Below are 11,235 nucleotides of genomic sequence, written 5' to 3' on the forward strand. Positions count from 1 at the left end.
GGGTTGCCGGTCGTTGTCAAAGATGCGTGTTGCCCGAAGGCTTTTTTCGGTGCCGGCACCGCGTGGGAGAGGGCACGACCGAGGAGGACGTGGCTTGGTAGCAGACGGACGGGAAACGGCCCCTCTTCTCCACTGAATGACGGGGTGCGTGCCGTCGGAATGCTTGTTTTAAGTGGTTCTGCACGTAGCGGGGAAAAAAATCTCCTTCGCCTCGAGAAAGTGAGTTTTTGTGCGCTGTCGGAAACCGTCTTTTGACAGCCGCAATTGTTTAGCGTCGTGCCACGCGGCCGATGCTGAGGAATAGCATTTCTTCCTTGCCTGACTTCATGGCTTGCGGGAATGCCGATGTGATACGCAATGCGAGTTGAGTCACCCAGGCTTGCTTGCTACGCGATGTCTGTGATGCCACCTGCTGCTCCGGGTCGGCGAGCGTTCGAGAGCTGGGGACCACTGGCGGCTGCCCTGGCGTGGCAGCTACTTGGAGGCGGCCTAGACGTGGCGCCGTGGGAGCTCCCTACGGCTGCTGTTTACCTCCATGAGGGAGGGCGTGTTGGTGCGGGCGGCGCCGTCGTGTGCTTCATCGCTTGGCGTCACTTCGGTGCTGGGCCGCACTTTGCGGTCGGGAGGCTCCTGGGCCTGCTGATACGTCCTCGGCGCATCCTGACTGAGAGCAGCGGCTGTACGGCGGTCATCTGTCAGCGCAGTCGCTACACTTGCTCGGGCTGGCTTCAGCCCTACCCTTCGAAACCCTGGCCTGCTGTCTTCGGCCAGGGCCGGACGGGACCTGCTGATCCTCACCAAAGACTGGCAAGAGCGCCAGTGCGAGCAACGATGCTCGTGTTGGCCTGAGCTGTGCTGCGCTACGTCGAACCTATGGCTGAGAACACTGCGGCCCCCGTTGCATTGGGCCAGCTGATGCCTTCTCAGCGGGTCTTGACGAAAGCAGCCCCGGACACCGCTGTCGACGACAAGACTGCATCTGTGCATGACATGCGTGTTCGAACAACCTCGGTGTTACCTGCGACACCTGAGCGTTGTATTGTGCATGTGGCTGACGATGCCTGCTTGATGACGGCGAGTGCGAGGACAGCTACAACGCGGGGGCGAACCTTCATGTTCTGTATAGTTTACGAACATTGCGTTTACATGTCCCCGTGTGCTATTCTTTCCACCGTACGGAAACGTTTAAGGTTGGAGGGATGTGGTACACGACCTTAGCGCGTTCCCTTTGGTTCGGCTTCGCCACGCCGCTTGCTCCTCGCGGGAACTTGCTCGGCAAGACGTCGGCGAGGGGGATCTACCTCCTCGCCGTAGGAGTGTCTTTAAGCCGGCGAGCGCGCGCGGGATGCGAGCTGCGGGGGGGGGAGAGTTGGAGCTCGGGAAGCGAGGCGATAGGACGTGCCTAGCGACCTCCTTCCTTCGAGGATCGGGCAAAAAGGAGGGCGACAATGGCTGCCATCGGCGTCCCAGCGAGGCAAACGCGAGCGCGCTGAGGCGCCCCCGGAGATGACTGTTGTCGCGGTGACTCGAACCTCTCGATTCCCTTAAATTGCCCGGGCGAGGAACTAGATCCTCGCCGTCAACCAGCTAGCCTGCATGCTCTTTGAATGTTTATTATCCTGTAATAAATGTCAATGAGCGAAAACACTTGTCGCTTCCTTTGTTCCGGTGAGCCACGGCCCGCCGCGGCTGGCGCGGCACAGCGCGCAGCCGCGGGGTGGGGGCAGATAGCTTGCTAGCGGGGCGAAACGAGAAGACAGACTGATTAGTCTTTCTCGTCGCCGGTTTTGCTATTGCAGGGAAAAGTAAACCAATCTACTTTAACCCCTCTTATAACCCCACACAAGACAACTCAAAAAGAAAATAAATTACGTTGCGAGTCACGGGCCATGAAAGTAATTGCTTCTGCGATATGTCTACTTCTGGAGAAAGACCGGATAATTCGGATGGGAGCATTATCGGATATACCGAAGCCCCGAGTGAACTGTCCCCACCAGCGCTAGGACCTGGGGGATTAAAGATACGCCGCTTTTCTGTAAAAATGTTGGTCCCCTTATACGGCAAAGGTTAATAGAAACAAGAAGCTATTGCAATGAATTGATGGCGACAGTCGAAGGGGGGAAGTCAAAACGACATAGGCCTTTCAAAAAGCAAACTTAAAGGAATCCTAGACTAGGTATGCCGTTTACGGGGTGAGGATCTTAACATCAGCCTATGCTCGACGGATAAAAAAATATTTATTCTCTCTCTCTCTCTCTCTCTCTCTCTCTCTCTCTCTCTCTCTCTCTAAGTGCCAAACAGCGTCTCACCACAGATTAGCAGCCGTTAACATTGGGTAGTACAATAAACAAACAGGGTTAGTGATGCCCAGAGCTATCTTCAGATATTCTTTTGCACATTGAAGGGTCGAAGCATTACCACTCTTGGCCGTGAAAGCGAAAGAGCGCCAACCCAACACTTCGCGCCTAATTTATGAGTAACTAATGGCAGAAATTGTGTTTATTACCCTAAAAATGTCCCTCGTGAAGCTAAAAGTTTCCTATAATTGAAGCTTAATAAGCGCCTGAGGAATTAGGCGGGCACACTTTTGTCAGAAATGTTCGAGTGCCGGGATTTTTTATTTTGAAATATTTTATTTTTCGCTTCCTGCGATACACTGGCAGGGGAGAAAAGTGAAACAGCGCAGCTTCTGCACTCATTGTACGCCAAACCTCTACAGCACGGCGGATATAGACTTTATTCATACATTCTCTAATCCACAAATCGATACAACTGCTTACTAGGATGTTCGCTGAGAACGATACGAAAAAAATGACGCAAGCCCCATTACGTTTTTCCCGAGACATCTGTGGCTGCTTTTGCTGCATTCAAACTGAACATTTGCTTTAATTACATACAGCAGGAACATGATCAGAGAAAGTTGGTGGAAGATTCTTAAGAAAAAATAGCGCAACACACGGGCCGGGCGAACACAAGCACTACAGACGGGCGCTATGTGTTCTTTCGGCCTGTCTTTTGAACTATTTTTTTTTCTTAAATAGCTACATGCAGAATAAAACGATGAGAACAGCGTTTAAACCAAAAGAGTAAAAGAAAACACAGACACGCGCGCTGGCTATCAACTGAGCAATCTTTATTGCTCTGCTCCAGGCAATATCAAACGTTAGTTACATACACAATGTCGTCCCCAATGGTCACTCACCGTATTCGAATGGTTTCTCTTACCCTTTGGTCACAGCAGGTCTACAATGAATGAGAGCCTCTCTGTTTTCTTTCCCGTTACATTATTCTCTCTCTTTGTACCTACATACGCACACACATAAACGCAACAAAACAGCCGCTTTTGACCCCTCCCTTCACAAGGCCGCACTAAGAGAAGTTTTGAACATTAAATACTACAGCCGGATTTTGAAATGAATTACCTTCATCGAGTTCGGCTCCAATACAACTGTTTCGGGTTTTATTTTTACTAAACAAGCAACACAGGTTACAAGATTCCCGGAAAAAACACGAAAGCATATTGCGTATCCGCATGTTCCAAAATGTATCACTAGCATTGTTCACATTCGTACGCTTAGTTTAGCAGCTACGACATGCTTACCGTTGATACAAGCTTGAATATTTATAGTTCATGCCATAATCTGGTGGAACAGAACATCCGAACATACTGAACGTCAATGCCCTGAATCAATTTGTTTGAGATAACAGGAGCTAATTTATTTGCATTCGGAACTTCGAATATTTGCGGAGTACGAGTTTAGAAATGAATGAAATAAACGTTTATTTTAGAGGCATTATTAAAGACAATAACAAATTGAAGGAAATAATAAATTTACACGAGGGCCTCTGGGACAAAAACAAACAATGGAGGTGCTGGGTATCGATCCCAGTACCTCTCGCATGCTAAGCGAGCGCTCTACCATCTGAGCTACACCCCCACGGTAAGACGCAGCAGCCGAATCCCGTTAGGTGCGTACACCGCTTTAGTGGAAACTAGATCACGCGAGAGTAGCCGTAGCAAACCGGCTCCCGCCGCGGTATCTCCGTTGTGTGTTCGGGCTCGGCTCGTAGGTCAACCACACAACGCCGTTTGGAACGTTGGTGTTTTTTTGACGTTAAATTTATTCTGACGTTAAATTTATTCTGAATAAGGGAATTTTGTAAGGGTGCATGGTGCATCTAGAAGTCATGAATGAAATGTGAAATAGGTTTCAATTTTTATTATTCGTGAATTCCCAAAGGGCACCTGGAAGCCTTCTTCTGAGGCAAACAAAGGGAAATATTGCCCCTAATAAATGAGTGTGAGAAAAAAAGCGAGTATTTACAACAACTATTTTAAGTAATACAACGCGCGCGACAAGTCCAGCGTTTATAACGTAAGCTGCCAGTAGGTTGCCAGCCCTTTGGCAACGTATTCGTACCTTTTCGACACTTTAGGGGGAGGAATTGGGTTGGGTAATTTGACATACCTTGGGGTGTAGACCCTCTGCCTTTACTGTTACGGTGACCTTTGAAGCCCCAGGTTGTGTTCGGTTGCTCCACCTTTACTCTTTTTCATGTGGTTGCATTGCCCTAAGGGGATAGGGAACATGTATTCAGCCTATATGAAACCGCTGCCACGTTTGGCACGGCAGGCGGTGGGCGCGCAGTTAAAATGTGACGTTCATAAAAACAAAATTCAGAAGCCATTTTACTTTCTGAAGTTGCATCACCAGCGAAGCTATCCAGCATAGGGCATCCGAAAGACGCACAATTTAGGGGAAAGGAGTGAAGAAGATTTATTGCTTTTGAACTTTGAAGGCAGTCGTCTAAGAAATACACGATCGCACTTTTATTTTGGCTCTCACTGGCCTGAAAAACGGTGCCTTGTGACAACTAATCCACTCAAAATACATATCCAAGTGGCGAGACGTAGAGGATTGAGGTATACGTCATGTTGTTGTTACATAAATGGTGCATATTGTTAATTAATCTACTCAAAATGCATACCCAAGTGATGAGACGTTTAGGCTTCAGGTCCAAATGATGTTTTGAACGGCTTGCAGCGTTGGTAAAATGACCACATACACCGGGGCGTTCGTTTTGCAGTGTAAGGGCAAACGGTTAAAGAAAGGCTGAAATGTTAATCAGGGTATGACCTAGTTTGCTGTATTTTTCAAAACAAGCAACGCCCTCTATAAGCTTCGCGGAAATTGAATGTAGACAAGAGCGCACATTTGCGTTTCCACGACCCCAGCAATATTTTTGGCTGATGCTCGCGTGCTCGATTTAGGGGCTACGACGTGTTTGCAGTCGAAGCAATGTCGCGTACTAGTAGTCCGCCGAATATTGGGCTCAACCAAATATATTCGGTTTAGCCCAGGTACATAATGTAGGGCGTATGAAGTGCCCAGAGATATTTGATTTGCATTCGTAACTGCGAATATTTGCGCAGCGCAGTATGAGTATACAGCCACTATCTGTGTAATATCAAGCACAAATGAAATGCGACCGCACCGATATAAACGGGAGCCCACAGAGTGCACAATCTCATTTTATGCAAGTTAGGTTGCGGCATAACCGCGTAGAAGCAGGCAAAGTCTGTGCATATGACTTCCCAAATAGGTATACCCCAACCGTGTGAGTATGTTATCTACATGAACCAAATTCTTCGATTTTGCGTGTTGTGGTTCATATATTTGTGTTCGCTCATAATTCGTCCATTACTGCACATTCTATTGAAAGCCAGTTGCACAAAAAAGATATGGAGGTGCTGGGTATCGATCCCAGTACCTCTCGCATGCTAAGCGAGCGCTCTACCATCTGAGCTACACCCCCACGGTAGGAAACTGCACTGCGATACTGTTAGGTGCGTGCAATGCCGCGATAGAAACTAGATCAGGCGAGAGTATAGCCGAAGAAAACCGGCTCCCGCTATGGACTCCGCTTTCTGCATTTTAACGTTCGCGCTAGGCTTGCAGGTCAACTGCCCAGCGCTGCATGAAATGTAGGTGCTTTTCAACATTCAATTTGAACACGACTCTGAATAACGGCTTTTTGTAGAGATTCATCTAAGGTCATAAATAAAATATGAACATCGTTTCAATTTTTACTATTAGTAGATTCCCTAAATTAGTAGATTCCCCCGAAGCATTGTCCTCGGGCAAATAAAAAAAAGATATTCCACTCAATAAATCATGGTGAGAAAAAAAGCAAGTATTTATAACAACTATTTGAAGTAATGTAGCCGACGCGGCAAGAGTAGCGTTGATTAGGTCCCTTTGGCAACGTTTTTGACACTGTAGGGGGACAAATTTTGATGGGTAACTGGACTACCTAGGGATTTAGACCGCTACGTTTACCGTTACGGTGGCCAACAAAGCCCGCAAGTTGTGTTCGGTTGCCCCACCTTCTTCGTGAATTTTTTTTTCGGACGGCTTTATTGCCCTTATTTGACAGGGAACCTGCGTTGAGCCTATATGGAACCGCCCGCACGCCGGCATGGCAGGCACTGGGCTCATAACGACAGAAGTCATAAGCCATTCTATTCTGTGAAGGTGGATCACCAGTGAAGATATTCAGCATTGGGCGTACAGAGACGCACAATTTAGGGGAAAGGCCTGAACAATTTTAATTTTGAGCTTCGATGGCAGTCGTCTAAGAAAGTAGTAGAAACACTTATAGGAGCAAAAGGAAAATGGAAGAGGGTGGTGGTGAAGCGTCTCTAGTCCAGGTTCCTAGTCCATCGAGTTGCCGGACCGACTCGATGGCCCGAGAAACCAAAATGCTTTGGCGGGCCGGGTCCGGGCTGGTCAGCTCAGTCTCCCACTGCTCCGGGGTGGGGAATGGGGTGGGTAAGGGGAGGTGAAACAGGAGGATACGAGGTGGAATGTGGTGAGTGGGGTGTCGCAGCGTTGGCATAGACGGGGGTAGACAGTGGGTGCGATCTGGTGAAGGATGACGTGATTGTATACGGTACCGGTCTGAAGGGGACGATAGATGATGGCTTCGTGGTTGGTTAGGAAGAGGGGGTAGACGCGTCTGGTGAGGATGCAATAATATAGAATGTCGTTGTACATATTATCGAGGGAGAGTTTGAGGTTGTTGCTGTTCGTGCGGGTTTCTGGGATCACTTGGCCATTGGTGGAAAATGCCCGGGAGCGCAAAGCTCGGGTTGCGCCGTGGGCCACTTCATTCCCTGGAAGGCCGGAGTGCCCGTAAGTCGAGATGATCGTGATGGTGGTCTCGTGGGGTAGACGTCAGAGGTGAGGAATGGCCAGAGGGGGGTGGGGGGAGCTAGATTTGCCTGGTAGAGCGGCCCGCCTGCTGCGAGAAGGACACTAAAGTGATGTGGGGAAGTTTGGTGTGGGTGGTGGCAGCGAAGGCAACCGCCAGACCTTCTGCCGTCTGTATTTCGTTGTCGTGCGTGGTGGCGGCCGTGGAGATTCAGCTGGCGTGATTGAGGGTGACCAAATTTGTGCGACGTGTGCAGTAGTCATAGGCAACGTCAGTGTAACGGACCTGGGGGTCATCCACTAGCTTGTTCATGAGATAGCGGACCCGCGCTTCCCGACGGCCTCGGTTGAAGGCGGGATGCATGTGGGGCGCTATGGGGAAACGTGGATGCGGTGCTTGATGGCAGTTGGGAGACGTTGTGGCCGGTCTTCATTTGGCGGCGTAGGGAACACTCTAAACGTTTTTACCCATAGTAAGCGTGAAACACGCTACTTGGCGCCGTAAAAGCACCATGTGACTCAACATACGCGTGGTTTTCTTCCATGTAAGCGTGAAGCGGGTCGGGAAAACACACATCCCCTTTCTTTTACGCGTGATGCAGGACTGCATGCGTGTAAACCGGAAAAATCACGCTAAGAAACATCTCCTGCGAGGGATCGCGCCTGTCCTATCACGCATATACATACCTTGATACACATCCACAAAGGAGCCGTCGGGCGCGCTGCTGCCTGTTGCTGCGACTTTCACCTCTTTTCTTTATTGTTTCATGCTAAAGGATTCAAAGGTGGCGCTTGCTTCAGCGATTTGGCGGGAAAACGGAGTTGGAGCCGTTGGAGGCATCGGCTGAAGCAGGTGCTTTGTGCGTCGTGTCTTCCTGCCTTGCAAGTGTGTACTATGCGGAGTGCTCGCTTTCTTGTGGCAAAAAATGGCGAAGAAGGAACAGCTTAATGAGCAATTTGACATCTATATACTGGCCCGCGTGGAGTGCCGCGTGGTAAGCGCGGAAACACCGATTGTCGACAGCGGGGAATTCTCGTGCGTCACAAAGCCGTTCCTACGAACTCCATTTTTTCAGCCGGACGCGGTGTTCTTACAGTGGGAAGTCTACTGTTATGCACGATCCCTTCTAATATCCAAATAAGCAAATGATTATTTCCTAATGTATTTGCTCATTACATACTGTAGAACTAGCTCCCGAGTAACGACGTTTTTAGTGCATTGTGTATATCTTCGACCTTGGAACTTATCAGGCGTGGTTCGCTTTGTAGCTTCTGTTTGACGCGGATAATGCGGTCGACCGGGAAAGATGACAAGAAAAAAGGAAGGAGTGCTTTTAGATGCAGAGCATCTGATTCACTCGCCTTGTCCCTCCGGCGTCGTCGGCGTCGTCGGCGCTGTGCACCCCTCCCCCATTCTCCCCGCCGCGGCAGCTGCGCTCTCCGCCGCTCACCCCCCTCTCCTCTCCGATAGCGAACACTCTCTCGCGAGGGGCATTGGATTCGATCGGATTGGATTGGATTGGATTGGATTGGATTAAAGTGGATTGTGTTGGAATGTGTTGCGTCATAGCCGTGGCACGTTGCGTCATAGCCGCGGCAGACGCGCTGGGGCTGGCGCATGTGCAGTACTCTCTCTTCCGCGGTTTCCCCTCCTTCGGGCGCGCTGCGCATATAACCGGTGTGCCGTTCTCCGGCGAAGCAACATCCACGCTTGGCTCAAACACCTAGAGTCCACGCCGCTTTACAAGTACGCCAACGTCGCCATCGGCTGGGACCGGCTTACGCAGTCCCCTCAACGTTATGCGCTCTATAAAACGCGGTCCCTTCGCCGCTCCGCCTATGCGTCGCATCTACACAGGGGTTCCCGTGAGGGGAGGTGGGAGTTTTTCTCGTTGTCGTGGCTGCGATACGTTTCTCTCGTTCGCCGTCCAGTTTCTGTCGTTTTCGGCGTCTCTCGCTCGGCATCTTCGGCACATTGGCGTTTAACTTCGCGGCCGCTCTCGCGTTTCGCGTCGGTGGCCGTTCTCGGGCGACGAAAGATGGAGAGAAAAGACTTTATTGGGCCCAAATGAGAAGACTGGTTTTCTGTCTTCTTTCTTGCAAGAGCTCGCCCAAGCCCATGGGAGTCAGCGGTCTCCCTTGCTATTCGGGCCACCATCGGTGAAAGAGCCGCCTGCGCAATTCGTCCTCCACAGGACACTTGAAAGACGACGAAAACGTTTGTAACCCCAAATTTACAGTCGACGCGCACATTAGGATGCTTTTAAAATCGTGTCCTATTCTAAAGAAGCGGGGCTATTAAGCCACAATAAAATGTCCGCGTTCGTGCTGCACATCGCGGCATAAGTTAGCGGCTTCTATGAGAGGGCAAACGCATCAGCCTGTGTGCATTATATTAAATCCGTTTATGTTTTCCAGGTTTCACCAGTGAACTTCGTTTGACGGTGCACTGTATGAGGCGACGTGATGCAGCTGGTATGCGACATAACGCAGAGAAATTGTGGTTGCGACTGGACACGCCATTAGAAAAAGCCTTGGTGCTGTGTGTGTGTTTTACATAGAGGACGTTACGCATCCGACTGCTTTGAGGCAGTTGCTAGGATTCGTTCGGATAGTAGTTACAGGTGATGGCATCGACGAAATTCTATATGGCCACTAAAAATGCTACACGATCTGTTGATGAATCTGCACTTCGTCTGAGTGAAGTTAATAGCAGTGTTCGCGTGCTACTTTAAAGCGGCATCAAGAGTTGTTCGGGGCCTGTTTTATAGTTCCTGTCTTTCTAGGATTTATCTATTTGGAATTGAAAGTTATGGGGGAATAAAAGGTTTCACTCAAATTTGATATTTGTTTAAATTTCTTGTTCTGTGTTGTTTCAAAGCTTTGATTCAAAATCTCAACCATCGCAGCAATCATCACCAGACTTCCTTACTTAATTTTCTTCACAAACGTATGGGTATAAGGGCCTAAAGAATGTACATCACAGGCTTAATTGTACGGGATTCGCTAAGTGCACTAGTTCAAGATGCTTTATGAACGTTTGTTTTGCACTGCCTTCAACAGCGCTTGGGTTTATCAAGTCCTAAACCCCTTTATTCCGCTAACACTATTAAGTTTGGAGCCGTGTGGAACAAAAAATTAGCGCCGCAATCACAACGTGAAGCTTGTCGATCCGTGACTGGAAACCTTCTTAACGCTTAGTGACAGTGAGAAAGAGGATTTGTCCTTACCTTACGCGGCATTCTCCAGCTGTGTGTAAGACGCCTCTCTGAGCGTCAGAAATTATTTAAAAAGAAAGCTGAAAGAAGCTAATGTTTGTTTTGCCGTAATTATGTGCTTGGAGGGTGCTCCAAGCTACCCAGAACATAATCGCAGCACAACAACTATTGTCTTCTTTAGTATTGCTTACTAATCGATTTCTGATGGTCAGAGAGGTGTCTTATACACAGCCGGAAAATGCCGCATAAGGTAAGGTCAAATCATCTTTTTTTCACCTTCACTAAGCGTTAAGAAGGTCGCCAGTCACGGATGTCAAGCGTGAGCACTTAACGTGATAATTCGCCACGCCTAAAATAAGCGTGCAAAACATATCTTGTACTCACGCTTCGCAAGCGTTACGCATCGCGCGAGCCATGCTTGGGAAGCGTCATTTTTCAGCGTGAAAGCTCATCACGCTTGCGACAAGCGTGCAAAAAATCGTCGACACTCACGCTTGCTATGCGTGAAAAAATTTAGATTGAGCCGAGCATGCGGAGAACGGCAAGGCCGGTACGCATGGAATAGAGGCGTTAAAGTTGGGAGTTTGTCTGAGCCTCCATGAGCTCTGCAAGGGCGTTGTGTGGGCCCAGTTTGAGCAGTTTGTCCGTGGAGGTGTAAATGGGGAAACCACGCACTCTTTTATTTTGGCTCTTACTGACATTGAAAATGGTGCATTTGACAACTAATCTACTCAATATGCATATCCAAGTGGCGAGACGTAGAAGCTTGAGGTATACGTCATGTTGTGATATCCAGAATGGTG

General features: G+C 49.1%; 2 non-coding genes across 2 annotated transcripts; both read right to left on the bottom strand.

The window, feature by feature from the left end:
* Positions 1 to 3,865: 3,865 nt before the first annotated feature.
* On the bottom strand, positions 3,866 to 3,938 carry Trnaa-agc (transfer RNA alanine (anticodon AGC)). The gene has a single exon. It is a non-coding gene; the product is annotated as a tRNA-Ala (tRNA).
* A 1,806-nt stretch (positions 3,939 to 5,744) lies between these two features.
* Trnaa-agc (transfer RNA alanine (anticodon AGC)) lies at positions 5,745 to 5,817 on the bottom strand. The gene has a single exon. It is a non-coding gene; the product is annotated as a tRNA-Ala (tRNA).
* Positions 5,818 to 11,235: the final 5,418 nt, after the last annotated feature.

The sequence above is a fragment of the Haemaphysalis longicornis genome, unplaced genomic scaffold (assembly GCF_048455015.1).
Source record: "Haemaphysalis longicornis isolate Haplotype H1 unplaced genomic scaffold, Haemaphysalis longicornis Haplotype H1 scaffold_133, whole genome shotgun sequence".
Taxonomy (NCBI): domain Eukaryota; kingdom Metazoa; phylum Arthropoda; class Arachnida; order Ixodida; family Ixodidae; genus Haemaphysalis; species Haemaphysalis longicornis.